Source organism: Eleutherodactylus coqui, chromosome 4 (assembly GCF_035609145.1).
Source record: "Eleutherodactylus coqui strain aEleCoq1 chromosome 4, aEleCoq1.hap1, whole genome shotgun sequence".
NCBI classification, from domain to species: domain Eukaryota; kingdom Metazoa; phylum Chordata; class Amphibia; order Anura; family Eleutherodactylidae; genus Eleutherodactylus; species Eleutherodactylus coqui.
This window is the reverse complement of record NC_089840.1, coordinates 13903081-13931073: the sequence shown is the minus strand read 5'-3', so window position 1 is coordinate 13931073 and position 27993 is coordinate 13903081.

Here is a 27993-nt window from a genome sequence, read left to right as displayed (position 1 = left end):
TTAGCGATTGGTCTGTTGCCAAGGGCATCCACAATCCACTGAATCACATTTAGATATTGGTGTGAAATATTACGGATAAGCCCCTAATCTCTTGTTACAGCAGAATCACTAAATTGGGGGAGGGGGGTTATTCCCTTTTAATTAGCCTGAGAGCTGCTTTCCTTGCTTTACAGACCAATAGTGATGCAATCCACGAGGTCATAGGTAGTGATTATATTTCGCCTGTGATATTTCATTTATAGTGTTTCCGCGCTACCCTCCAATCCTAAATGTTCTGCACATAATCAAAGTGTTGTTTATTAACCCTTCATTTACAGCTGCTACTAAAAAGGAGAGTAACCAATGCGTTACCACCTCCCATATCCCTCAAGCCGTAAGAGAAAAATAGTGACCAAGGGGTAGAGATAGTATGAGTATGCTACTTGATGAATAAAGCACGCTCCACTCCTCCCTGGTGACCTATTGTCTCTCCTACATTCACAATTAAAGAGCTGGCGGTGAAGGGGTTAAAGGGGTTGTCCCGCGATAGCAAGTAGGGTTAAGCACTTCTGTATGGCCATATTAATGCACTTTGTAATATACATTGTGCATTAAATATTGGCCATACAGAAGTTATACACTTACCCCCTCCGGTGCTGGCGTCCCCGTCTCCATGGCGCCGACCAAAGCCGCCTTCTCCCTGGATTAGACGCGCTTGGGCAGTCTGCCCTCTTCTGTCCGGCTCCGGCGTGCTCGCGCCGCAGAGGTCTTATGCGCATGCGCAGAAGACCTGTGCGGCGTTAGCACGCCGGAGCGGCCCCTTCAGTTTTGGATGATTTTCAGGGAAGGGCTTATATTTTTAAGCCCTTCCCGACAATTCATCCCACGCTCGCCGGCAGCCCATTGCTTTCAATGGAGCCGGCTGTATTGCCGGCTCCATTGAATTCAATGGGCAAACATCGTTCTTCTCTGCCACAGCTGTTACAGCTGTGGCAGAGAAGAATGATTTGTCTAGTATATTTTCTCAATGGGGTCGGCGCTGCTGCCGCCAGCCCCATTGAGCGCATATAGAGAAGAACAGGAATCGCAGATCGCAGATAGGTGCGATCTGCGATTTCTGTTCTATAATTAATCGGACGAGCACATAAAAAGCGCTCATGTGTCCAATACCATTGCAAAGCAATGGTTTTATAAAATCGCCGGACGCATCCGCATGCGCAAATCGCGCGAAAAAACGCCCGTCTGACCGACGCCTAAAGGTGAGCTCTCTCCTTATTTTTCGGTTTTGCACAGCTTCTTTCAGTTGTGTGATATCCATGCCAGTATCAGCTTTGACAGTATTGGCCATCATGTCCTTTGGCTCCAGGTCTTCTTTTGCCACTGATCTATCCAAGCATTATAGATTTTTCTAGTGACTCTGCTCATATTACATGGCCAAAATACGTGAGTATGAGCCCGGTCATCTTGTCCTCCATGAGTTTGAGCCCGCTCATCTTGTCCTCCATGAGTCTGAGCCCGGTCATCTTGTCCTCCGTGAGTCTAAGCCTGGTAATCTTGTCCTCCATGAGTCTGAGCCCAGTCATTTTGCCCTCCATGAGTCTGAGCCCGGTCATCTAGCCCTCCATGAGTCTGAGCCCGGTCATCTTGCCCTCCATGAGTCTGAGCTCGGCCATCTTGTCCTCCATGAGTCTAAGCCCGGTCATCTTGGCCTCCATGATTCTGAGCGCAGTCACCTTGCCCTCCATGAGTCTGAGCCCGGTCATCTTGCCCTCCATGAGTCTGAGCCCGGTCATCTTGCCCTCCATGAGTCTGAGCCCAGTCGTCTTGCCCTCCGTGAGTCTGAGCCCAGTCATCTTGTCCCCCATGAGTCTGAGCCCGGTCATCTTGCCCTCCATGAGTCTGAGCTCGGTCATCTTGCCCTCCATGAGTCTGAGCCCGGTCATCTTGCCCTCCATGAGTCTTAGTCCGGTCATCTTGCCCTCCATGAGTCCTAGTCCAGTCATTTTGCTCTCCATGAGTACCCACCAAACGATTCCATCACAAGGAAGATTATCATGAATGGAGCATGCAATTGATAACTGTACTACGACGTAAAGGTTTTATGTGCAATCCGCCTTCGAACCTAGTTTGCAACGTAATGTTCAAGTATAAAGTACCTCTGGGACTACGGACGTAAGTTAGATATAATAAATAGTTCTGACTGTAATAATGTTTCGGCATGACTCTTTATTCCTGACCATGCAAGGTTACACTCTGGCGCACCATCCGACCTACAGACCTATAGGTGAGTACCAGGTTTGAGTCCTGAAACCATCTCCTTGGAAGGAAGGGGGGACCTCTTAAACCTTAGCTGTGCCTGTTTGGGGCACCGCAGAAAGAAGACAAGCTGAAATTAAAGCCCTACCTAAAGGGGAACCCTCTACCAACCCGGCACCTACTTACATAGTCACCTCTGTGTCCCACCAGCTTTGCCATAACCGCTGCTTTGTTCTCCCCTTGACTCCCAGTAGCCGGTTACATGCTCTGATGTACATAACTGCTGTAGCCAATCCCTGGCCTCATACGGCTAAGGCTGGGGATTGGCTGCTGTAGTCATGTGCCGTCACTTGGCTGAGTGAAGAGCAAAGCAGCAATGAACACAGAGTTGTGGGGGCCCAAGGTGTCTTATGGGGACGAGGCTGCCGGTTTAGACTTGGCGGCAGGGAACCCCTGAGACGCAAGACCCATAGCAACTGCCACAGTGGTCGTTACATCCCTCAAGGTATTGGGTGGGGTATGAGGTGGCGTGATCCTGCATGCGGCATCGGTTCATGTTTGCTCTAGGAGCCCTTCTCCTCCGATAGTTAATAATGTTCTTGCTCGGAATCAGTCTGGTACACAACTACAGTCATTTGAATGAAGGAAGTAGAAAATGGGATATCTGAGGCCGAATTTACAGGCTTCAATGAATTGCCTTTACTAGCCAGCATATTAAACCGCAGCGCTATTGGAAGGAAACCAGAGCTATAAATTTTCTGCACTTAGCCTCTGCCAACCAATATCCTGCAACTCCCGCTCATTAAGCAGCCTTCAGGTTATTACTGCAAGAGAGAAGCCTTTAAAATATTACGGACCCGGCGCAGAAAAGATCCGAAGTATTAAAATTGCCATCTGACCAAACAAACATATTGAAAACAATAAAGAATAATTACCGCCGCGTCACTTTCTGCTTGATGAGTTTTATAAAGAAAATTAGACATAAAGGTTTAGAATGCGGGAAAACATTAACCATAGAAGTGATAAATGGCGGGCAGAGCCGCGGCCGACAAAACACGGCCCGGAGAACGGAGCTCCCTTCATGTCCTCATCAGAGATCATGGGGAAAACTGCTGGTTCCCCACAACTCGTTAGGGTAAAGTCAGACGTAGCGGTCAGGGTATAGTCAGATGTAGCGGTCAGGGTATAGTCAGATGTAGCGGTCAGGGTATAGTCAGACATAGCGGTCAGGGTATAGTCAGACATAGCGGTCAGGGTATAGTCAGACGTAGCGGTCAGGGTATAGTCAGACATAGCGGTCAGGGTATAGTCAGACGTAGCGGTCAGGGTATAGTCAGACGTAGCGGTCAGAGTATAGTCAGACGTAGCGGTCAGGGTATAGTCAGACGTAGCGGTCAGGGTATAGTCAGACGTAGCGGTCAGGGGATAGTCAGACGTAGCGGTCAGGGTATAGTCAGACGTACCGGTCAGGGTATACTCAGACGTAGCGGTCAGGGTATACTCAGACGTAGCGGTCAGGGTATAGTCAGACGTAGCGGTCAGGGTATAGTCAGACTTAGCGGTCAGGGTATACTCAGACGTAGCGGTCAGGGTATAGTCAGACGTAGCGGTCAGGGTATACTCAGACGTAGCGGTCAGGGTATAGTCAGACGTAGCGGTCAGGGTATAGTCAGATGTAGCGGTCAGGGTATAGTTAGACGTAGCGGTCAGGGTACAGTCAGATGTAGCGGTCAGGATATAGTCAGATGTAGCGGTCAGGGTATAGTTAGACGTAGCGGTCAGGGTACAGTCAGATGTAGCGGTCAGGGTATAGTCAGACGTAGCGGTCAGGTCGCGGTCTTTGTTTACCATGGCTGCCATTTTGGCACATTTATTATTTTGCAGCAGTTTTTTTGTTGTAGTTGGAAAAAGACAAACATGACCATTATAGCTGAATATCCCTGATAGAAGTCTGCATCTGTAGTCTGCAGCGCCCCCTTATAACAGCAGTCTGCATCTGTAGTCTGGAGTGCCCCCTAGAACAGCCGTCTGGATGTATAGTCTCCAGTGCCCCCCCTATAATAGCAGGCTGGATGTGTAGTCTGGAGCGCCCCCTATAACAGCAGAGTGGGTGTGTAGTCTGGAGCGCCCCCTATAACAGCAGTCTGGGTGTGTAGTCTGGAGCGCCCCCTATAACAGCAGTCTGGGTGTGTAGTCTGGAGCGCCCCCTATAACAGCAGTCTGGGTGTGTAGTCTGGAGCGCCCCCTATAACAGCAGTCTGGGTGTGTAGTCTGGAGCGCCCCCTATAACAGCAGTCTGGGTGTGTAGTCTGGAGTGCCCCCTATAACAGCAGTCTGGGTGTGTAGTCTGGAGCGCCCCCTATAGTAGCAGTCTGGATGTGTAGTCTGGAGCGCCCCCTATAGTAGCAGTCTGGGTGTGTAGTCTGGAGCGCCTCCCCTATAACAGACTCTTCTAGTGGGAATTACTTGTTGGAAATAACCAGGAATACTAAATCGAGTCCTAGACTCCATTGGTGGAAGCACATTTGGGGGCTGCGGAATTAAAATTCAAGCAAATCCAAAAAAATGCAAATAAGGTTGTCAAGACAACAACATTTCCTAATTCTTTTTTAGCCTCTAACCTTCTCCGGGTCGGGATTATACTGCGTGCACAATGTCCTGTCAGCCGGTTGTACTCTGAGACCGGAATCCGAGTACCGGACTGTTGATACAATTGTGAAGCTGCTTGAAGATGTTTATGGGGAATCGGCTGGTGATGGAGCTCAGTACTTAACTAAACATCAAAGCAAAGAAGAGGGCATCCCTCAATATGCCAATGCCCTCCAAGAGATATTGGCCAATCTACAGAAGGGAGATCCCACTGGGCTAGGCATGGTGGGGCATGTAGACCAGATCCTGAGAGACCAGTTCATTATCCGAGTACGGAGCATCACGCCAGGCCAAGGGCTACAAGAAGAGTCCTCGGTGCCCCTTGGTAATCCTTCCATCAAGTTCTAATGGATGGCATGGCCACAGCCAAGATGATCGTTGCGGCCCCTATGCTGTGAGGTCCAGACTGGTGTATTTTTTGGCTTTATTTACATCCGTGATATGGATTGCATTATGGGAGCAGAGAAACGGAATCCCCTGTATGAATGAATCCGTCTCATAATGGAACCAAACTGTGCGGAACGGTCCGATTGACTATAATGCGGTCTGTTTGGTTCCTGCATCTGCCCAGCATTTTTACCATGTATGACTTTTTTGTTCAGCATTTCATGCCAGGTCTATCGTGGACACTTTGACCGATGCCTCCGACGCAGATGTGAATAGAGCCTAAATTAAAATGTTTATTTGTGGAACTATTATTGCTATTCCATTATTGTTCATTTCTATTTCTGCGTTTATCAATAAACATTGTAAATTCTGGTTACTCCATCTGCTGCATCGTACCCTGAATTCTGCTACGCACCACCACCAGAGCAGCTGAGGCTGGGCCAGATGGCGTTGTGTGAGCCTGAGGGTTCATCCACCACCGATGCAGCTCCTGTTGCAAAAAATGGTCAGTCGAATTAAGTCCTGGAGCTTGACTGCATTGGTAACGAGGATTCAGAACATCTGAGATGTTACCAATGGGGCCAGACCATGCCCTTAGGACTGGGGTAACCGGCAGACCATCACACCTTCCAATAGGTATCAGCCCCAACCCCAGGATAGACCTTGAATTTCCAGCATGGGGAGGTGCCACCAATTTCACTACCCCCAACAGTAAGTGCCAAGGTGCTTGGGCGGTGCCACAAGTCCATCCTATAGTATCGCGTTGTAGTGCCCCCTTGATCAGCCCTGGCGCTCATCCGTTCTGCCTCTATAGTATGATTACCGTCACTGGCGCTCCTGATATACTGTTGTATCTAGGTGTTGCAGTGACTGATTTTCCCTTTTCCACGGCCGCAGACCAGTTCTTGGCGCTTGCAGGGATCACAATGAACGCTGTGATGCTTCCTTCACACAATCTCTTCTCATTTATCTCATGATAGCGGTATTGTCTATAATGTGATACATTCAGGGAGGCGGCATTATCTGCATTTGTAAGGAGGTAAATGAGAGTCTTCTCTGCATGGAGGATCACAATCCGTGTATTGTAGGCAGAGTATTTACTCCTATATCCCCACTGAAGGCGTTCTGCGCCGTCTTATATAGGGGGGTGTATGTGACAGCTCTGTTTATCTCGTCTTGCTCATTCACTCCACCTCAGCCGCTCTTCTTCTGCGGCCGCCATGTGGGAGTAGGAGATTTAAATGTGTGACACAAAAGCCTATTGAATAGGAATCTACGCCATCCTTGTCAGCAGTAAAACGGAGTGCGGAGAAGCATGCAAGTGGAGTTAACCCTGTACTGCCCGCAATACATAGCCGCTACAGGAGAATTATCCTATAGAGGGGTTTTTCTGCATGCTCTATGCAGGGTTTAGTTTTGGGTTGGCAAAGTGAGCTACTGTTCATGGCCCCTGTGTCCTCGGAGGGCCGGAGAACCGCAGAGTGCGCTTCGCTCCCTTCCTAATGCAGATTAGCAAAATGCGCACTGATTGAGATGGCTAATGGTCTAATCAGTTCTAGGTGTGCTCTTTTTCCTGTGCAGTTACGCAGTGTTTAATGCATTTCCTAGCATATTGTGCGCACATTTGCGCATCCCCATTGACTTCTATTGGGACTTTAGTTGCGCAGGAAAATAGAGCAGGCTGCGTTTTCTTTTTTGCATGACCGAAATGTGCAGGAGAATTACGCACATGTGAATGAACCCATTGCAATCAATGAGTTCTATCTATTCTTTGCATGTGCAAATAAGCCTGTGTGAAGGGGACTTTAGAGTGTAAAGGTCCATTTAGACACAACGATTATCGCTCAAAATTTGCTCAAAAGCCGTCTTTTGAGCGAAAATCTTGTGTCTAAATGTGCCCATCTTTCATTGTTCAGCCCAAACAATGGTTTTCAGTTCTGCTTGAAAACCATCCTTCAGCAGAACATTTGATAAGCAGGACTGCACGCTGTGTTCTGCCTGCTGGGAGCTGATTCCATCTGATAACATTGTTACAGCTGTTCTCAGCTCTCAACCTCGCCAGCAGAGTAGCTGATAAGCAGGACCATACACTGTGTCTGCTGTCCATGGTGCTGAATTCTCCAAGTGGAGCCTATGGCTGAACAATGGAGCTAATTACAGAGCTCAGACCTCCTGCTGAGTTCTGTAACAGCTCCAAGAAGCCCATTTGCATGCAAATGTAGCTAATACAGTACTAATAGCATTTAGTGCCTATTAGTACTTTATGCAAAACAATCGTTGATTTTTCAATCTTTGGAAAGATATCTGTGTGTTTAAATGGGTCTTTGCCATCATTTAAAGTTTTTCTTAGAAAGTAGAGAATAGGCAATTCTAAGCTCTTTTGAGAACAGGTTCTATCAGCCCATTCTGTACATTTATCCTTGAAAACCTCTCTTCTGCTATGCAGCTAAAGGCCCATTTACACCCACAGATATCTTTAAAAAGATTGAAAGATCAGCTGTTGTTTTGTATAAAGTGCTATTAGTACTTTATTAGCTTCATTTGCATGCAAATGAGCTTCTGGGAGCTGTTACAGAACTCAGCAGGAGGTCTGAGCTCTGTAATTAGCTCTATTGTTCAGCCATGGGCTCCCCGTGGAGAATTCAGCACTACAGACAGGAGACACAGCCTGCGGTCCTGCTTATCAGCTGTTCTGCTGGCAGGGCTGAGAACTGAGAATAGCTGTAATAATGTTATCAGCTGTAATCATCTCTCATCAGCATGCGGTCCTGCTTATCAGCTGTTCTGCTGAACAACGGTTTTAAAGCAGAACTGAAGACCGTTGTTCAGCCGAACAGTGAAAGATGGCCACATTCAGACACAACGATTATCAGGTGCTTTGAGAGACAATCATTGTGTCTAAATCGGCCTTAACTCTCAGCCTCCACTGAGCTACATACATGATTATCATTGTGGCCGTAGGCACTGACCTCAAACACCTCGTAGGAGAAGCGTTCTTTCCCACAGAACACATACAAACGTCTTAGACGTTACTAAAATTCAGAGGTCGTCACGCATCTCCATTACTAATGGCCGTCTAACTCCCGCGTTACGTACTTCTCAAATCACATGACTTTACACTAATCTGTACTGCGACTCTCTCCTGTCTCTCTCTCGTCCATGATCTATCCTGCTTGCGGTTCCCTTAAAGCGTTTGCTGCATGTCTTCTGCACCACCGCTGCAGTGTCCGTCACTGCGGGGAGGGAGTCTCTCTCTCCTCCCACCCCAAGGATATGGCCTGTCTTCCATCTTTAGCCCTTGGTTCATCAGGGCCCACTGGCTCCTGCTGAGGTTCAAGTGCTGCCCAAGCCCTCCAGTGGTCTTCCACACTGCTCCCCAGGACATAGCGCTACTCTTTTGCCCCTGTAAAATGGCAGCTGCCACGATTTTTCCGTCTTTTGGGGCTGTGACTGCGTCTTTCTGCTGCGCACACACTGGCCAGGAACTGCAGCTGTGACGCGGCTCCTGCCCTTTTATATATCCCTTTAATGCACCAAAAATGCCCGTGCCTAGCGGTGGGGAGAGAGATTCGGGGCTTTAGCCCTCAATAAAACACTTTTTTCTGGGCAGTGGCGGATTAGTCGTGTCACTGCTTCTGCATGTAACCTCTAATGAGGCTTCAATATTATGGCGGCCGTCAGCTCCCTGGAAGTATCAGTGGCCGGCGGAGGGTCTACACGCAGCTCAGCACTGGTTGGCACTGCCAGGCATCATCTTCTGTTCCCTGTATCCTCACTCCTGGCCAGGTTTTAGACTGGAAGTGGGCGGGGCCTATCATTGCAGTATGCCGTTCCATTCAATAAGGGGGTGGGCAGGCAGTGCCCCCCTTACACATCCGATTTGCATATCCTCCATCACCTGGCAGTAGAGTATTGGTGGGGCTCCCAATCCTTGTATGAACATAGTGTCTATAAAGCACAAGTGTCAGGGCTCGTTCACACCAATGCATTTGCGCAGAGTATTACGCCAGTATAATACGCAGTGAATGCAGCCCATTGATTTAAGTGGGTTGATTCACATAAGCGTAATTTATCACATGATGTGCGGTCGCGTGAAAAAACCTGTGACATGACCTATCTTGGTGCGCATTTTTAAGGGCTTCTTCACATGAGTGTACATGCAAAAACGCACACAATAGCATGACGACTTGCACAGTGAAGATTGCGGCATTGCACATGTATCTGCAGGGTGCACAATCGCAGGTTATTGCGCCCATATCAGCTCATTTAACTGTCCTTTATTATGCTGCTGGGACTATTCACAAATCGTCACGGTCCCAGCAGCGCCATATTTGAGTAGGCGGGTCAGCTGACCCCGTAGGCCCAGGTGGTATCGTTTAGCAGTTCCATGCACAATTTTGTTCAGAAGGGGGCCTTCATTGCGCAATTGCGCCCCCCAAAAAAAGGCATGTCACATTTTATCACCCCACGCTCAAAATGCTGGAGCGCCGAAAAAAAAAAAATGTGCAGGAAGCCGTTAAAATAAGTGGGTTGTATTTGCTGCGCATTTATTGGCATATCTGTGCGGCAAAAATGTGCTTGTGTCCATGTGACCGAGCCTTTAACGTACCGCCCTGCAGACGATGCTGAGCCCTCCTCCCCTCCGGCGCCCTCCTCCCACCACGCGGGGTTTATCGTCAGCGCTGTTAAACAGCTTTCCTCGCCACAAATAAAGCGTTTTATTTCTATCACTTTCGGTTCTATCACCTGAATTACCTGCGAGTAGTAAAACTGAAGTACCGCGCCCGCCGCCGCCGCGTCCTCCTCAAGACTGCCTGCGTAATGCAAGAGGAATTGAAAACAATGCCATCCGTTGGGTTCGGGGGAGCGGCGCTCGTCTGCGGGGGAGATTTATTGATTCATCACTAGATAAGCTCTGCGGACGGATATCGGCTCGGCGCTATTCTGATAAGTCACAGACGGCGGACGGCAGCCGTGAATTATGACTCTATTTCATTTCTTTTCTTGCAGACAGAATAAAGCGCGGCATCAGGTGCGACCGCAGGACCTCAGGTGTAAGAATGAGCGCGGAGGAAAAAGGGGCGCTGTTTCCTTAGCAACCACATTTTAAAACAAGTGTTTCTGGCTGGAGAGAGGGGGCCACATGGATAGAGCAAAATGAGGCCCCTTGTGGTGCTGGTTCATGTCACCCTCCTTGTCTGGCACTTGTTGACCCTCCTACCAGGGTGCAGCCGTAGGGGCCACAGAGGGGGCAGTCACATCTGGGGTCCGGGTGCTTGAAGGGGCCAAAGATGATATCGGAACGTCCGCATAAATACGTGGAAGGACACCGACGCTGATTACTGCTATGTGAGTGTATTAACTTAAAGTAGACAAAGTGCAGCTGTCGTCCTTCTGCCCCGACGGGTCCTTCGCTGCCCGCCATCTTATATCTGAAACACAAAATCTGTTTGTTTGTGTCGTATACAGATCCCCAGTTCTGGTCCGATTTCAGTGAAATTTGGCATTTTTTGTTGCCAATTGCAGCCAATCATAGCTCAGCTTTCATTTGTTATTCTCCATGAAAGCTGTGCTGTGATTGGTTGTTACATATTATACTGCTGAGGTAAGATGAAAGCTGCACTGTGATCAGTTGCTATGGGCAACAGCTTTTAATCCTCTAAAGGTCCATTTACACAGGACGAATGTCGGGCAAACAATGCCCGACTCTCGTCCTTGTGTTTCCTCACTCCCGTGCAGTCACACGGGGGCTAGTAGTGCTGGCTCGCTCACAGAGTGGCCAGCAGGGGGCGGGAGGCTGCAGGAGATTTCTTGTGCTCCCCCGCCCCTCTCCATTGACATAACACAGTACTGAATGGAGAGGGGCGGGGGAGCGAGAGGAGAGAAATCTTCTGCAGCCGCCTCGCTGTGAGCCAGTAATACTAGCTTCCCAGTCATTGTTGCAAGGCTTGTATAAAGAGTCTGACTTTGGCTTTAAGGAATGCTGCTTTCCAATAGGTGGCGCTGTGGAGGTATTATTCCATCTCCCTTATTTGCATATTACCCAGAAAAGCATGTATGGCCATTTGAGTCTCCTCACTCATTGTCTAGGTGCTAGCGTTTCTGATTAGCTCCCGTGTGACAGCACTGGAGCGCGGACATGCCGGGACGATTGTCGGGCATCGTTTGCCCGACATTCGTCCCGTGTAAATGGACTTTTAGTGCTGAGGTAAAATGAAAGCTGCTCTGTGATTGGTTGCTAAGGGCTCCAAAAACAGTTTTTTGATTTCCTGTTAGACAGTTTTAATAAATGAGGGTCGGGGATCATAAATTTGCTCCATATATTCCTGTCTGGGTCACAGGTGATACTGCATACAATGACGGACCTACCTGGCTTTAAGGTGTCTACCATGGCATAGGATAAGGTGATAAAAGTCTCATCAGTGGGGGCTGCAGCGCTGAGCCCCCCACGGATCCTGAGAACAGGGGTCCTATTTCCCCCTCTTCTCATCACTTTCGGCTCATTACGCCCACCGGCAGTGATGTGGAGACTGGACAGAGCGGCGGTTGCGCTGCTGCATTAATTTCAATGGAAATAGCCAAGTACAAGCGCTCAGTTATCTCCTGCAGTCCCATTGAAAACGAATGGCACGACGCTGCGCATGCGCGACCGCCACTCCATTCTTCTATGGTAATCTCCTGAATATGACGGCAGAGACGAGGCTTCAAATATTGTTGGGAATACAATGAATTTGCCGAGCGGCGGATTATTATTATCATCATCATGTGGTAATTTGCTAGAATTACAATTGGCGCCTCTTTATTATCAGTGCCAGGCAGCCGTCTTATAATGAATGGCACAATGGATGTATTTTTAGAGCGCACATTTAATTTGTGCCACTATTAATGTGACCGGGAACAGATATCAATTTCATAGGATTCAAGTCTGAAGATTTTAGCGAGCGGCGCTTCCCCAGATTTCCGTTCGTTATCTGGCGCTGGGATTTTCCAGCCGTCCACTGTGCCCCGAGCTGATAAAGAGCTTGAGCAACACTGCAAACTCCCAGGTGGTAGATTAATCTCTGTGAACCTCGCAGCTGAAACTTCAATAAAGCCGCTTGGCGAGATATCCCCCGATTAAAAGTAATTGCGTTCAATTATTTATTTATGCATTAAGCATAAACATAGGAAGATGAAGCGCAGCAATAATGTGATGCTGGAGAGGTGGGCACAGACCAGAGGGGGCGCTACAGCAGGTCTGCCTCCATGTATACTCACTCTTGGGGTGCGTCAGTTAGCTGATGGGTATTATTTTGTGCTCCTCTAACCCAATACTTTCTTCAGGATGTTTAGAACGAACCACGGGGAAGGTTGGGTATCAACTCTCTCCACCAAAGGGGGCCGAGCCGGTGACTTGGGCCGTTTTATTACATCACGGGATGCAGACGACTAGGGTCTGGACCGGTGCCTCAACTAATATCATAGTAGTCTTGTCCATGTATGATGGTGGGCCACAGTAAGGGCGCCCACCCACTGGCGATTTTTTTTTCTTTGCGTTTTGCGTTTTTTCTCAAGAGCAATTAGAATTGAATGTACTCCTGTCCACTGGCGGTTTTTTTTGCGTTGCGTTGCGTTTTTTAACATAGGAACTGTCAGTTGCATATGTGTCCTTAGTTTTCTCCTAATGCACCCATGAAAGTCAATGGAAATTAATGGAAAAGCCGCGAAAACGCCGCGAAAACGTGGCAAAAAACGCCGCGAAAAACGCACGAAAATCGCAAACGCCAGTGGGTGGGCGCCCTAACAAACCAATTTTTCCCGCAAACAGGGTGGATAGAAACAGTTTAAGTCCTTGGCCCGGGTATTACAGAGTTGTTGCCAGCTGTAGCCTTCAAACCTTTGTCCACTACCAAACACCACCTCTTATGCCCCAATAACCACAGACACCTCTTACCTTTTTGAATAATTTGGCCACAGCAGCCATTTTATTACAAAGAAAATTTATGTATTAATTAACATGGAATTAACCCAATTCAACCATCAACAATAATTAACATTCCCCACCAAAAGAGGGGAGCTCTTTGGAGCCCCAAAATCGGTTGCCTTACCATTTAAGGGAAATATCCCAATTGCCTCCAGCCACACTCCAACTGACTCGGGAGACCCAATATCCCCATTGACTCCAGCCACGCACCTCCCGACTCGGAGACCCACTAGCCTTTACAAGACTAGCCACTCCACCATCTCGGCAGGGACTACCACCCTGTCAGAGCCAAGAGGCAACAGACCCAACAACAACCATTAATCAAAGGGGGGAAGGTGGCTATCCACCCCCGCCTTCCTCCCTAAACAAATTTTTTACCAACTCCAAGCACCCCCCACACATGCCACTGCCATGACAATGCTATACACTCCCACCAACCTCCTCCAAATAGTAAAAATTGACCATACCATCCCCTAAAATTATACCCTCTTATAGGGCAGGAGAGTGGGACTTCTTTGTTCTCCTGGCTGTGTCTTCTTCTCCTCTGATGTCTTCTAGCAGTCTTTCCCGCACTTTTGTAACTCTACCCCAGTTTCTCCTGTACTTTTGAAGCTCCACCCATCCCCCTGCCATCTTCCCCACTCTTGTTCACGGTTAACCCTTTCCAAATAAATCCATTGGACTGAACTGCTCTTCAGTGTTTCTCTCAACTGAGCGGAGATACCACACATGCACAGCCCCTCACCGGCCTCTACGTGCTATACCACTACTGGTGACTAGAACCTAGAGTCCCGCCAGAGTAAGCCACTCCCTGAGTCCGCCGTACTTTAAAGAAACAGTCACATAAAAGTAGAATAACGGACATTAACAAAACAGCCCCCGCCCCCCTCCATACAAGACTTTATTAACACTGGTGATGATTGGTCTGTATGAGAGTCATAGGCTTTGTCCCCAAAATGGGCTCAGATCACTTTAAAAGTAATGAAGCTCAGCCTTTGATTAAAATTGGCATAAAAGAGGTTGTCTCATAATCGATTTTTATTGCCTATCAACAAGTAGGGGTCTGACCCAGGGCAGGGAATATCATAAAAAATAAAATAGCCATTACTCACCCTGAGCCCCAGTACAGGTGTCATTAAGAAGTGTGCCCACCATGAACCCCTGGTACAGGTGTCATTAAGATGTGTCTCCACCATGAACCCCTGGTACAGGTGTAGGTAAGACGTGTGCCCACTAGAGAGCAAACCTTCTCGGCCACGCCCCTTTTTCGCCCGAGCACCGCGATTTTCGAGTACTTCCGTACTCGGGTGAAAAGATTCGGGGGGCGCTGTGGGTGAGTGGGAGGTTGCAGCGGGGAGTGGGGGGGGGGGAGAGGGAGAGAGGGCTCCCCCCTGTTCCCCGCTGCTACCCCCCACTCCGCCAAGCCTCCCCCTGCCCCCAAGCACCCCCTGAATCTTTTCACCCGAATACGGAAGTACTCGGAAATCGCGGTGCTCGATCCAGTAATTACTCGAAACGAGTATATTCGCTCATCTCTAGTGCCCACCATGAGCCCCGGTACACTCTTGGATCTTTGCAGGCATTGAATGAATAAGTGTTGGGATCGCTTCATGCCGGCATGACTTGTGCAGTCAGTTGTTGCACAGTTTGTAGTGGGTGGACTTGTGACATGTGACGACTACCAATGGTGTCCCAGACACTTTATTGGGGATTAATCTGGGGATCGTGCCGGCAAATCGATGGTTGTGACACCTTGCAAGGCATGTCTAGCAATGGCTGCAGTATGTGGATGGACATTATCCTGTGGGAAGATACCATTTTGGATGGTGGTCATGAAGGGTTTGACAGCAGGTTGTACCACTCTGTCCACAGACTGGTGGGCAGTCATTGTGCCTTCAATAGCCACCAACTCAGTCCTACTGTCATAACTGATTGCCCACCAAACCATGACTCCAGGGGTTGTTCTGAAATCACAGTAGGGTTGGCCCTTTCTCCAAAACACAGACGGATACTCTGACAATTATCACTTTGCCCCAGACAGAATCAGGACGCATGACTAAACACAACTATTCTCCATTTATGTGTGTAGTTGTGTCTAGCGATACACCCAGTTACTCATTGCTGGCAGTGAAATTGGTTTATCGAAACATACTGCATGGGGGTCCAAGAATGCAACCTAACTTCAACCAGTTCACAACTGTTCATGGGGTGACTCCAACCACTGCTCAGATCAGTGCTGCAGTCACCTGTCTATAAGCAACTGCCATCTGCACAACCTGGCGGTCTTGACGCGGCTTTCTGCGTAGATCTGTGCCAGATCTGCCAGTACAGGAGCCTTCCTGTGTCCATTCCTATGGCCAGTCCTTTGGGAGATTTCACAATATGATGCTCCCAACATGACAATTATCTGGTCTCTCGGAAAGTCAGACATTTGGGTGTACGGAGCTCAAACTCTACGGTATGGTGCCCGTGGTCACTGACAATCTGTGGACACAAAAAACCTTCTTAAGGCCCATTTACACACACAGATATCTTTCAAAAGATCATTTTGCATGAAGTACTAATAGACACTAATTGCTATTAGTACTTATCATCTTCAGTTGTCTGCAAATGGACTTCTGGGAGCTGTTACAGAACTCCGCAGGAGGTCTGAGCTCTGTAATTAGCTTCAATGTTCAGCCACAGGCTCCCCGTGGAGAATTCAGCACCATGGACAGCAGACACAGCATGCGGTCCTGCTTATCAGTTGTTCTGCAGAACTGTAAAACTGTTGTTCGTCCGAACAGTGAAAGATGCGCACATTTAGACACAACGATTATCGCTCAAAAGACGGCTTTTGAGCGAATTTTGAGCGATAATCGTTCTGTCTAAATGGGCCTTGTCATAACAGACTTTACGACATATAAAACAATATAGCATTTTGCGTAACAGAAGGCCCCTTAATTTGCATTATACTATACTGACTTCATACCATTTTTAATTATTTGGTACCCTTCATACGGAGAGTTTTATCCAAGTTTCATACATTTTCTGCAGCTCTGTCCAGTGTAATACTTCCAATTTCCAACAATGTATTTGGTTTTTTATTTTTTTTTAATCAGTTTTACTCTGTGCAGTAAAGAAATCAATTGTAGATACATGGAAACCATCAGCAAGTTCTTTGTTTAGGGATATGTTGTCCTACTGTATATTGTCATCTGGTATTATCTGCCTCTTTTTAGTATTCTAAGTATATAGTGCTGCCCTACTGTTAATAGATTGAGGGTCTGATTGGTCCATTAAATAATCTCCCCCATAGTGCACATAATCTTAAGGGTGGAACGTAAGGAGTCCCTTTTTGATATGCACCCTGGACCTATGCAAACAAGAGAGATGGAATAAATCCTCCACAGTGCCACCTATTGAAAGGCAGCATTCCTTCAAGCCAAAGTCAGACTTTTTATACAAGGTGGCACTGTGGAGGATTTATTCCATCTCCCTTATTTGCATATTACCCAGAGGAGCGTGCATGGCCATTTGAGTCTCCTCACTTAGTTTATAATTGTTCTCCCTAAGGAGAAAAGATAGCGTTCCTGACCCCCCCATCCCAGGCCTTTCACTAGCAAAGGCAGACTCCTACTATACACTGATGAAGGGCAAAAACCCTGAAACAGCTGTCTGTGCATGGAGTCTGGCTTTGCTTTTAATTCCTGGTCATTGTAACAAGGCTTGTATAAAAAGTCTGACTTTGGCTTGAAGGAATGCTGCCTTTCAATAGGTGGCACTGTGGAGGATTTATTCCATCTCCCTTATTTGCATATTACCCAGAGGAGCGTGCATGGCCATTTGAGTCTTCTCACTTAGTTTATAGTTGCTCTCCCCAAGGAGAAAAGATAGCGTTTCTGACCCCTGCACCTATGGCACACTGATCCCGCCTGGGCGTAGTACAGAGACTGTTCCATGGAGATATATGTTAAAAGGATAACATTCCAGTTAACTGATAAGTAACGTTAGACATATTTGTACCCTCCCACGGAGTAACGCAGAATTTGTTTAGTAAAGTTAGTTTTTTTAAACATGTGCCACCTCCACCAGTCATCGCCGCGCCGAACATGACACCACCACCGTCTTCATCACCCTCATTGTCCGGATTCTTGGGCTCGGAGCCGGTAGACTGACCTCTGCACAATATACCTAAAGTATTCTTGTAAAGCTAACTTGTATATTACATTTAAAAACCATTTATTACAATAGTCCACAACTTCATCACATCGCTATGATGGACGGCGCACTTTATGTTGCCTTTCCAATTTTTTTCGCCGTCTTGCAATGGTTTACGGTTTCCAATAGCTGGACCCTCCTGATCAAGTGAAGCGACATTTCAGTGCTGTTCCATGTACAATATGTCTTTCTAGAATATTCACAGCTCCCTCCGCTCCCATCACAATACATTTATATCACAGGAGGAGAACATATTGGATGTGCTGTGAGAGTAAGAGACACGTGTAAGAAGCGAGTGCAGCGCACGTACTGCGGCGACGGGGGGATTTATCTGCAGGGGAATTTTTGATGCCGTTTTTCTGGCAGTTTATTTTCCCTTTTGCAGTTTAAAATGTGAGAAATGTATAACCCGTGGCTCGATGTTGATACATTTGTTGCTTCTTTAACCTCTGCAGCAGTTTAGGACGAGATCAGTTCGATCTGCAGAAAAAGGACACTACAGTTGAAGACAAACAGCGCTCGTCCTACTTTAAACGGCTGTAGCTCCTGTTCTATCAGGACTACTACATGCTGTTGGTGTCATTTTAAGGCCGCTTCCACACGGGCTACAAAATCGCACGATTTTGTAGCAATACGACCGTGCTACAAAATGCATGTATGAGAAGCCCATGGTTTCCAATCGATTCTTTCATATTAGTGATGTTTTGCAGTCTACGACATTGCTAGAATACTAAATCGCAGCATGCTCTATACAGCCGCGATTTGCGAGGTTCTGTAGTCTATGGTGCCTTCCTATGTGTTACATCGCATCGCAAAAAAACGCGGTTTTCGTGCGGTGCAATGCGACTTTTACAGTAGGAAAGCGTAGTGTAAAAGCCCTAAATTAAGCCCTAATTTAGGGCTATAACACTACGGTCGCGCGATTTTGTAGCCGGTGTGGAAGTAGCCTTAAAATGCATTAGATAATGCAATCCTATGCAGACAGCTACGGTTTGACCGCGTGAAAACTCGCACGGTAAACAAATCACGGCACGTCCTATTTCTGTGCGATACTCGCAAAGGCCCCCACAGAAACGTCACAGCTGACGCACCGGCTCAGCTCTGCACATGTGCCGGCTGGGCGGCAGCTGGTACATAGCAGAGCAGAGGAGACGCCAGGAGGAGGTGAGCCATGAGGGTCACTGCAGGGACACGGCTTGCATCCCGCTGCGAGAATTCTTGAAGCGGGATCTGACCCGGCTGTCTGCCTATTGTTGTGCAGGATAGAAGGTGTGTTTAATTTATTGTACGGGTCATTACAGATGTGATGATGCCAAACTTTTTTATGTTAAACAAACAAAGGAAATGCACAACAAAAGGGGGGGGGGGGGTTGCTATTTTCCTATGCTTTTTTTTTACTGCTTCCATGTTTTTTGTAAAGGTTTCATGCATTATTTTATGTCCCTATAGGGGACTTGAACCTGCGATACTATGATCGCTATAATAATACACTGGAGTGTACTGCAATGTATTATTGTTAATAATAGAGCCATTGTCTGGCATTCAGTTGCCTTGGCAACCTCTTGAGATTACATAGCGGCGGGCCAATTACATCACAGAAGTAGCGCCCTCCCTCTATGAAACCTTTACATGCCACAATCAACATTACTGAGAACTCATCAATGGAAGTCTTCAAACAAAGGCTGGACAAATATCTGTCGGGGATGATTTAGTAAATCCTGCACTGAGCAGGGGGTTGGACCTGATGACCCTGGAGGTCCCTTCCAACTCTACCATTCTATGTAAGGGATTAACAGCAGGAATCAGTGTTTTCACTGATCCCCGCTGTTGCAGTGGGAGGCCAGCTAACAGTATAGCCAAGTCATGCGCCATCCATAGACTGTAAACTTACGTCCCTTTGCGGGAACTATTTCTCACCCAGGATTTAAGTTTACGTCCTAGGGAGAGAAAGGGTTAAAGATCAAAAACTTTTCCGCGTGACACATATATGATAAAAGGAGACATCTGTAAGGGGCAAATACTTTTTTTGCAGCGCTGCATATATTACAGTATCATTTGCCAGTTTTCTTGAAGACATGTGACTTCACAAATGAACAGAATGTCATTTCCCATTAGCTGAAGTGCGATGCTGCCGGGACGTCTGACTCTATTTATACAATGTCAAGTGTGAGATTTGCTAATTAAATGCTAACTTAATTGCTATATATGACTTGTGAGGGAACGTGGCTGGAAGACCTGCCGATGTAGAACACAAAGCCGTCATAAGGGCAGAGCGCATAATGGCGGCACTCCCAGTATAATAGTAATGATAGAATTATTGATGATCCTTTTAGCGATGTTTAAGGGGGTCTCCCATTTCTGCCACATCTGATAGGTGGAGTCTTACCTCTGCAATCCCTGCCCATTGGGATGTGATAGACATGATGATTATTTATAAAATGTCTATCGTTTAATATAACCCAAATGTATTTTGCTATTGTAATGACTTTTAGCTCAGGAGTTTAAAGGACACACACACAATCTAATCATAGTATTTGCTAGACAATGGATGTCTGATCTAATGTTAGTTAAGTACATAGAAGTTACACAAGTTGCACAACCAGCTTCTAAGAGTTAAGGGCCATAGAGTCGTGTATATCCTTATATCCTGTGTTTAATACTGAGTGTTTGTCTAGCCCCCTTCCACTCCTCATCCTGAAGCTAGGTAAACAATGAGTCATCACTACACGGAGATGACTTCAGCTAGAGGACGAAGTCCATACCACCTCAACATTTGGAGGGGGTGGGCAGAGAGGTGGGGGATTCTGTATGATCCGACAAATGAGAATCTTATATGTTACTGATGTAATCTGTTGCACGCCCATTGAAGGGCGGTTGTCATGTGTTATAATAAAAAGCCTGAGCCTCTACACATGGTAGAGACTCTCTCCCGGTTTTAGACCAGCATTTGTGTCTGATTCTGGTCGATGTGTGCACACGACACTCAATTCGGAAAGCGACAAAATACCCCAAAGCCTGCTGGAGAAATCATATTCCAGATCAGTGGCGTCTCTGGGTGGACCGAGTTAAGAGATTTTGATTTCTTTCATTCTGGAAAAATACAGAGATCGGCGGATGGCACGCAGAACTCAGGGGCCCGAAAATCTACAGAACACGGTAAGATTGCTTTATGTAAATCTACCGATGTGATCTGGGTTCTGACTGCTTTTCTGCCTGTTCCTGATCCAGAGTGATAAATCAATGAAAGGCAGGTAATATAGTTCTTTCTTACTCGGAAAAGACCACCGTTTTAACCTGCTTAAGGGGTATTTTGTATGCTGTGTCTGTTATGTCTGAGACGGTTAAAAATTGTGTATACAAGACCAAGAGATAAATTCTGTGAGGGTTAATGTGTCGGGAGGGCGGACTCGGCTGTTTAAGTCTGAGGGAACACGCCAGTGACACGTGCTCCTAGGTAAAACTAGTGTGAGGTTAGGAAGATTTATGATACGTATACTTAACTTTATGATTGAGCGTGTTATGTTCTCATATGTGGAAAGGTATATACTGTGAAGTATAGTCGTGCTTTGTGACGGCTGATTTCTCCAGAATATTATTGAGGTTTTGGTCATTGAAAATAATCGTCAGTCTCTGTGTATAGCTAAATGTCCTGTCTAGGACGTGTACAGGAAGTGCTCTTCGGGATTGCTAGTAGACCTTGGGTTGATATAAAGGTAGATGAGATATATACCTTGGGTTGATATAAAGGTGGATGAGATATATATATATATACCTTGAGCCGTTGTGGGTATTCTCCAGTAATCCCGTCTGTCTGGTATTATAGAAAGAATGTGCAGTGTTTATTGTTGGGGGGAGGGCTGCTGATAAGAGTGAGCTGAAAGCTTTTTCCAATTAACCCTTTCTGTTTACTTTGTCGTTCCCTGTGTTTTGTAGAATTAATGTGCATTATAATTCTGAGTGGGAAAGAGGTTATATGGAAAGGATTTGAAGAAAGCAGATTTTACAAGAGAAACAGTACTGTGTGCAGAAACTTTGAATAGAATAGAATAAGCAGGTAGCATAGAGTTGAGCAAAGTGAGCAAGGACAAAGGTCATAGAGCTTGTCATCTGGTTGCTGAAGGCAGCAGAGTTTACTGAACATGTAGAAATGTTATACAAAGAGAAGGACCAGGAAAAGTTGCAGAAAGAAATGTTAGGTCATGGACAGATAAGATAGGTTGTAGAAAGTTTTCAGAAGATGAGCAGGAAGCCTAGCAGAAAGAAATGTGTTTTTAGATTGCTAGAAGGAGGTATAATGTAGTTAAGAGATTGAAGAGGGGAAAGCATGTAGTGGGGTATGTGTATTGCTTATGAACAATGTAATGTCTTTGTGTTGACTACAGCCCCTCCCTGTAATGGCGGCCGTGCTTGCAATGTTTACAATCCAACATAGTGTGACTCTGCAGTAAATGTAGTGAGGCCTGCCCCCACCCTGAAGTTATTTCCCCCCATGTGCTCACTTTCAGGGTGTGTGATGTTACTTCCGGTCCCTCCCCATCCGGGACAGGACCTGGCCCCGCCCCTTCCTCCTCCAGCGGCCATCTTGCCTCACCTGGAGGTGCTGCTACTCAGCAGCCATTTTGCCTCACCTGGGAGTGCTGCTGCCCCTGGCCCCGCCCGTTCCTCCGGCAGCCATTTTGCCTCACTTGGGAGATTTGTAGCCCCGCCCCTTTCTGCCTCTGGCGGCCATTTTGCTGCATTTGGGAGGCCTATATTTCCCAATGCCACTGTATCCAGTGCTAACATCATGATTGTCTGAACAAAGGTTTTGTTTGACCAGACTTTGTTACGCTCCAAGATGTGGCCACTTTGGATGTGTGATAAGTTCAGGGAAACAAACCTTTGTGGAGATGCAGCTTGGGACATAGTAGACGACTAAGCTGGTTTATAGTGCATGGAAGATTGGAGTTGATGCATGGGGGGCAGAGGCCGGGAATACATGACAGGGGACGCTCTCTCATGTTCCCAGGGGCTCTGTTTTCCACTGCCCGCTTCTCCAATGGATACTCAGACAGATGATGTTATGGAAGGCTCCTACAGATGGAATAATTTCCCTATAGTCACCCAGCAAACTTTTTCATGCAATTTGGTGAAGTAATTTAACTTTTTATGTGAAGAAAGAGGGATTGAATTGCCCAGAGTAGGATGTTAAGTCATCCGTATTCTTTAGTTTTTCTTTAAGTCTTTTGTATATTCTAGTGTCAGTCTACACTGAAGCTATAATTATATTCCGACAGGAGAGTAAAAGCTAAACGCTGGCCATACCCTGAAATACTATTACACTGGGTGACGTAAAATTTTACTTGTGCTGCGCCCCCTTGTGTTAAAAAATGCTAACTGCGACCTGAAATAAAAAAAATTTTTTTTTTTTTTTAAGGAGATTTTCGCTCAGACTTCGCTGCATACAATGTCACCTTGACCTACAAAGTGCTTGTTTTTGTGCCTCTTGGTTTACTAGTTTGAACGCAATGACTCTTTTTCCATTGAGTATTGCGGTTCAAAAGGGGGGAGGCATAGGTGATCTGGGTCATAGATGATCTAGGTGTTGTAGATCAGCTATTGGGTTTGAAAAATAAATAAATGATTTTGTGCTACAAGATTCCGAGCCATGTGAAATAAAACATCAGCACGATTATTTAGTACTAATTCAGTAAGAAACTGCAGATATGCAAACAGTTACCAGAACCCCTGTTGATAATGCATATGTTGAGCTTTTTGCAGATGGTACCAGGGTGAGGATTGATGACTCCACATCGGATATGCAGTGGTCACACAACAAGATGTCCTAGAAGCAGAAGCTCTGCCTCCGCATGTCACAGTACAATAAGCGGAATTGAAGGCCCTCACTGAGGTGAGTAGAGTGGCGAGAGGTAAGACCGGCAATCCTTTACACTGACTCCTGGTATGCATTTGGCATAGCTCATGATTACGGCCCAATATGGAAGGCCAGACAGTTTTTTACCTTAGCAGGACAACCAATTGAGAATGGTGCAGCGGTACAGAGTTGCATGGAGGCCCTGCTTCTACCTGACAAAGTTGAGAGTTCGCACCGATTCCTACACTGGAGAGGCGAGAGACGACACACTCGCTGACAGCGCAGCAAAGGCAGCGGCCCTCAAGCCGTGGAAGAAAGAAGAAAGATACTGACAGCATGAGTCAGTGGTAAAAAAAACTTTGGACATTGACAAAAATTTGGACTTTGATATGCTAAAGACTTTTACAGTTACCAGCCAGCAAGGAAGGAAAGAATAAATGGACTAATATGGGAGCAGCAGAAACAGGACAGCGTGTGGTGAACAGTCAACAGCACTTGCCCACCACAGTTCCTGTATCCCATGATGGCCCAGCTGATGGACGCAAAGACCCACCTAGTAAAGCAGTAATGACGACGACGCTTGAAAGAGGTTGGGCGACTTCTAGGTTCTCTGTAGCTGCTGCATCATTTGTCCGGTTTAGCATGATCTATGCCATGGGTAAGTCAGGGCAGAAGTAAATTTGCCACACCACACTTGCCGGGACCACTCTACCCATTTCAGGGATTGCAAATTGACTACGTTCAGCTCCCACTTGTTGGGAAGTATGACTACGTGCTTGTTGTTGTTGATGTCTTTGCAGGTTGGAGGCCGACCCTGTTACCAAGGTAAACAAGTAGGTAACCGCAAAGAAGCTCATGAACGAGGTAAACTGTGAATATGGGGTACCAGAGGTGATTCAGAGTCAGACAGAGGTATAAACTTCGCAGGTGAATGTAACATGTCATGTCTGCTCTGGGTGTATCCCAGGCCTTTTACATACTGTACCACCTTTAGTGTAGTGGAAAGGTGGAGAGACGTAGTGGCACGCTAAAAAGTAAGATACTTAAAAATGACGCCACTTTGGAAAGACTGTCATCCAATAGCCTTATACAGTGTTAGATATGAACCCAGGGGGGATTATACATTATCTCCCTACGAGATTGTTTGGGCTAGCCCCAAGGCTAGGGCGTTACTATCCTCAGTAGTTACAATTACAATCTGATGTGTTGACTGAGTATGTGATTTCCGTTGTTAAAGAACTAACCAAAGCCTATGCACAGGTGTTCTCTTCCAGACTCAGAGGCAGACACTGGGACACATATCTTGCAGCCTGGGGATTGGGTGTGCATCAAGAAGTTCCTCAGGAAGCACCCTCTTGAGCCCCGATTTGATGGCCCCTACCAGGTGCTTCTGACTACTGCCACAGCTGTGAAACTAGCCGAAAGACTTACATGGATCCATGCTTCATACTGTAAGAAAGCTTCAGATCCGGGAGACCAGTCTTAGTTGTGCCAAAGACATTACTCTGGTTAAGGCTAGTGAGAGAGGAGGGTGGCAACTGGAATCCTTAGTCGGAAGAATATGAGGGTATGGTTACCTTCTAGTATAACTCGTCCAATGCTTAAGTAGCCGCATATTCCTTCGACTATTGTACTGTGGTCCCGTGTCTAGGCGCAAGATCCCACCGCAGGCCAGATTTAGCTCAGTCCAGCTGGTTATATGACTTATATACCCGGGGAATACAATATGTTTGCGCCACTGATAACGTCTGGGGAGAAGACTGCCGTTATTGGGGATCAGTGGGATGGAACACAGGAACAGACTGGTCCTATAAACCGCGAAGTGCCTTAAATAAGAAAAATAAGAGCGGGAAATCCCTAATTAGTCGTATAACCCTCCTTGAGAATAATAAGGACAGCAGGTATTGGAAGGCTGAACTTAGTATGTTGCTTGGTTTTAATACGGTTTTTCCATTAACCATGGGAGATCCAAGCCCGGGGGACGGGGAGACTTATAGTCTGGGGACATACCGGTACGGGAGGACAGATCCCTTAGGGAAGTTTAAAATAAGGGATATGGTAGATGCAGCCGAATGGAAGCCTTCACTTAGTCCCGTGCCCATAATTAACCCCCTCCGCCGTAAGATAAAGACCTTGACGAACATGATGATCATAGCCGACCCTACCTTTTGAGGACACCTTGACAGTAGCGACTGGCTACTCTGACCAGAATCTCTGGTTGGAGTTGATGAGGTACAATGCTAACAGGAGCAACAAGTCTAACTGTTGCGTGTGCGGTAGTGCCCGACTACACTCGGGGATGGTCCCCCGAAATCTCCCTGTAGATGCTGAAGAGTGGTTTATTAGTCTCTTCACGAACATTTCCGCTAATTACACTGTCCGTGAGAAATGGAAGAAGGAATACTCTATAACTACTTAAGTGTTTTGCACCGGAGAGAGTATTACTGACTACCCTGGAAACCACACCTGCCAGGCAATTAGGCAGGGTGGAGGGAGATTTTTGGGGAACTCACCAATGGGTATTGCTCCTCCTACAGTATGATAGGAGGGGAATAGATGCAGAATCAGGTCCAGTCCTTAGGAGACGTTTACTGGCTTTGTGGAGACATGAGGTAGAGGACCCGCCTGGAGGGTAATTGGACAGGGGAGTGTGCCTTAGTAAAGCCCTTATGCTCCTCCACATCCTGTCAGACACCAACGTTTCCCTTGTTTGAAAAAGATGAAGAGCCAGTTCCGATAATGCCAAACACATACGCTACCAAAGAAAAAGGAGAAATGTACTAGTACTGTGCCTGCCCCGATCTCCTAAGATGGATTGTCAGTGGAATTCCCATTTGCCTAGGGATAGTGCAGAAGACCTTAGGTTCCGGCGAGGGCACACCCTGTGGGGTGTTAACTTGTACAGATAGAGGGTATGGATGCCCGGAAATGAGCCCAGGGAATCCATGGCCTCCCTCTGAGGTGAGGTAGGGATCCCCCCCCTCCTAGGAGTAGGGACTTATGGGCAGTGGGAAAACCCTGACGCAAGGGTGAGGCGACTTGGACGTGTTCACCATTAGGACTATCTCCAGGAGGGACATTGGTGTGGGTGAAGATTAGGGAGTCCCACACCGTGCGTACCTGTGCACGCTACTAGTATTGTAACATTATGCTAGAGCGAGAAGAGAGACCCCTGGTGGTAGTTTTGATCTACACGTATACATTGACGTCATAGGATAGCCAAGGGGGGTACCTGACGAGTTTTAAAAATTAGAGACCAAGTTAAAACTAGATTCGAGTCCATTTTCCTGATCATTATGGTAAATAAACGTTGACTGGATTAATTATGTTTATTATAATTAGCAGCGGTTTATAAATTATACTAGAGACGCCTTATAGGGACTAGTCGACCAATAGGACCTACCTCGACTATGACTTTTTTTAAAATAGAGTGACCTTAGATATGACTTTAGCTAAAAAGGGGAGTGTCTGTAAGGTGATAGGGGAGACTTGTTGTACCTACAACCTAGACGACACGTGACCCGCGGGTAAAGACGCAGTTGCTATTAAGAAGCTGACCGCACTAACTAAAAAGAGCTAACTTTTGGGACCAGCCCTCGCCATGGATGAGCGGGTGGTAAAGGATCCTGGCACAGACGGGCGTCGCTGTTGTATGTGAACTGATTATCTTTTCTGTTCTAGTCTGCTGTGTTATCCCCTGTGTCAGAGAGACCTGTGAAACTGATGCTGGAAAAGCCGCTCCCACCATGAGTTTGCTGGATGCATCCCCAGAAGGAGTGGACAAGTCCTACACCCCCTTGAAGACCCTAAAACGAACCTTCAACGCGCTCCGGTTATAGGCTCATGCGCAGAAAACTGTGAAAATTAGATAGAAAATTAGAGGATAGACATTTTAAGGGGGGATTGTGATAGACATGATGATTATTTATAAAATGTCTATCGTTTAATATAACCCAAATGTATTTTGCTATTGTAATGACTTTTAGCTCAGGAGTTTAAAGGACACACACACAATCTAATCATAGTATTTGCTAGACAATGGATGTCTGATCTAATGTTAGTTAAGTACATAGAAGTTACACAAGTTGCACAACCAGCTTCTAAGAGTTAAGGGCCATAGAGTCGTGTATATCCTTATATCCTGTGTTTAATACTGAGTGTTTGTCTAGCCCCCTTCCACTCCTCATCCTGAAGCTAGGTAAACAATGAGTCATCACTACACGGAGATGACTTCAGCTAGAGGACGAAGTCCATACCACCTCAACATTTGGAGGGGGTGGGCAGAGAGGTGGGGGATTCTGTATGATCCGACAAATGAGAATCTTATATGTTACTGATGTAATCTGTTGCACGCCCATTGAAGGGCGGTTGTCATGTGTTATAATAAAAAGCCTGAGCCTCTACACATGGTAGAGACTCTCTCCCGGTTTTAGACCAGCATTTGTGTCTGATTCTGGTCGATGTGTGCACACGACACTCAATTCGGAAAGCGACAAAATACCCCAAAGCCTGCTGGAGAAATCATATTCCAGATCAGGGAAGACAAATGTCCCCTGATCCTCCCATTCTCACCCACCAGAAATATGTTCAATTCTTCTTCTTTCTGCTTCCTCCTTCTTCTACCTTCTTCCTCCAGCTTTTTCACTTTTCTTCTTCCTTCTTTTTCCTCCTCCTTCTCTTCTTATTCTTCCTCTTCTTCTTCCTA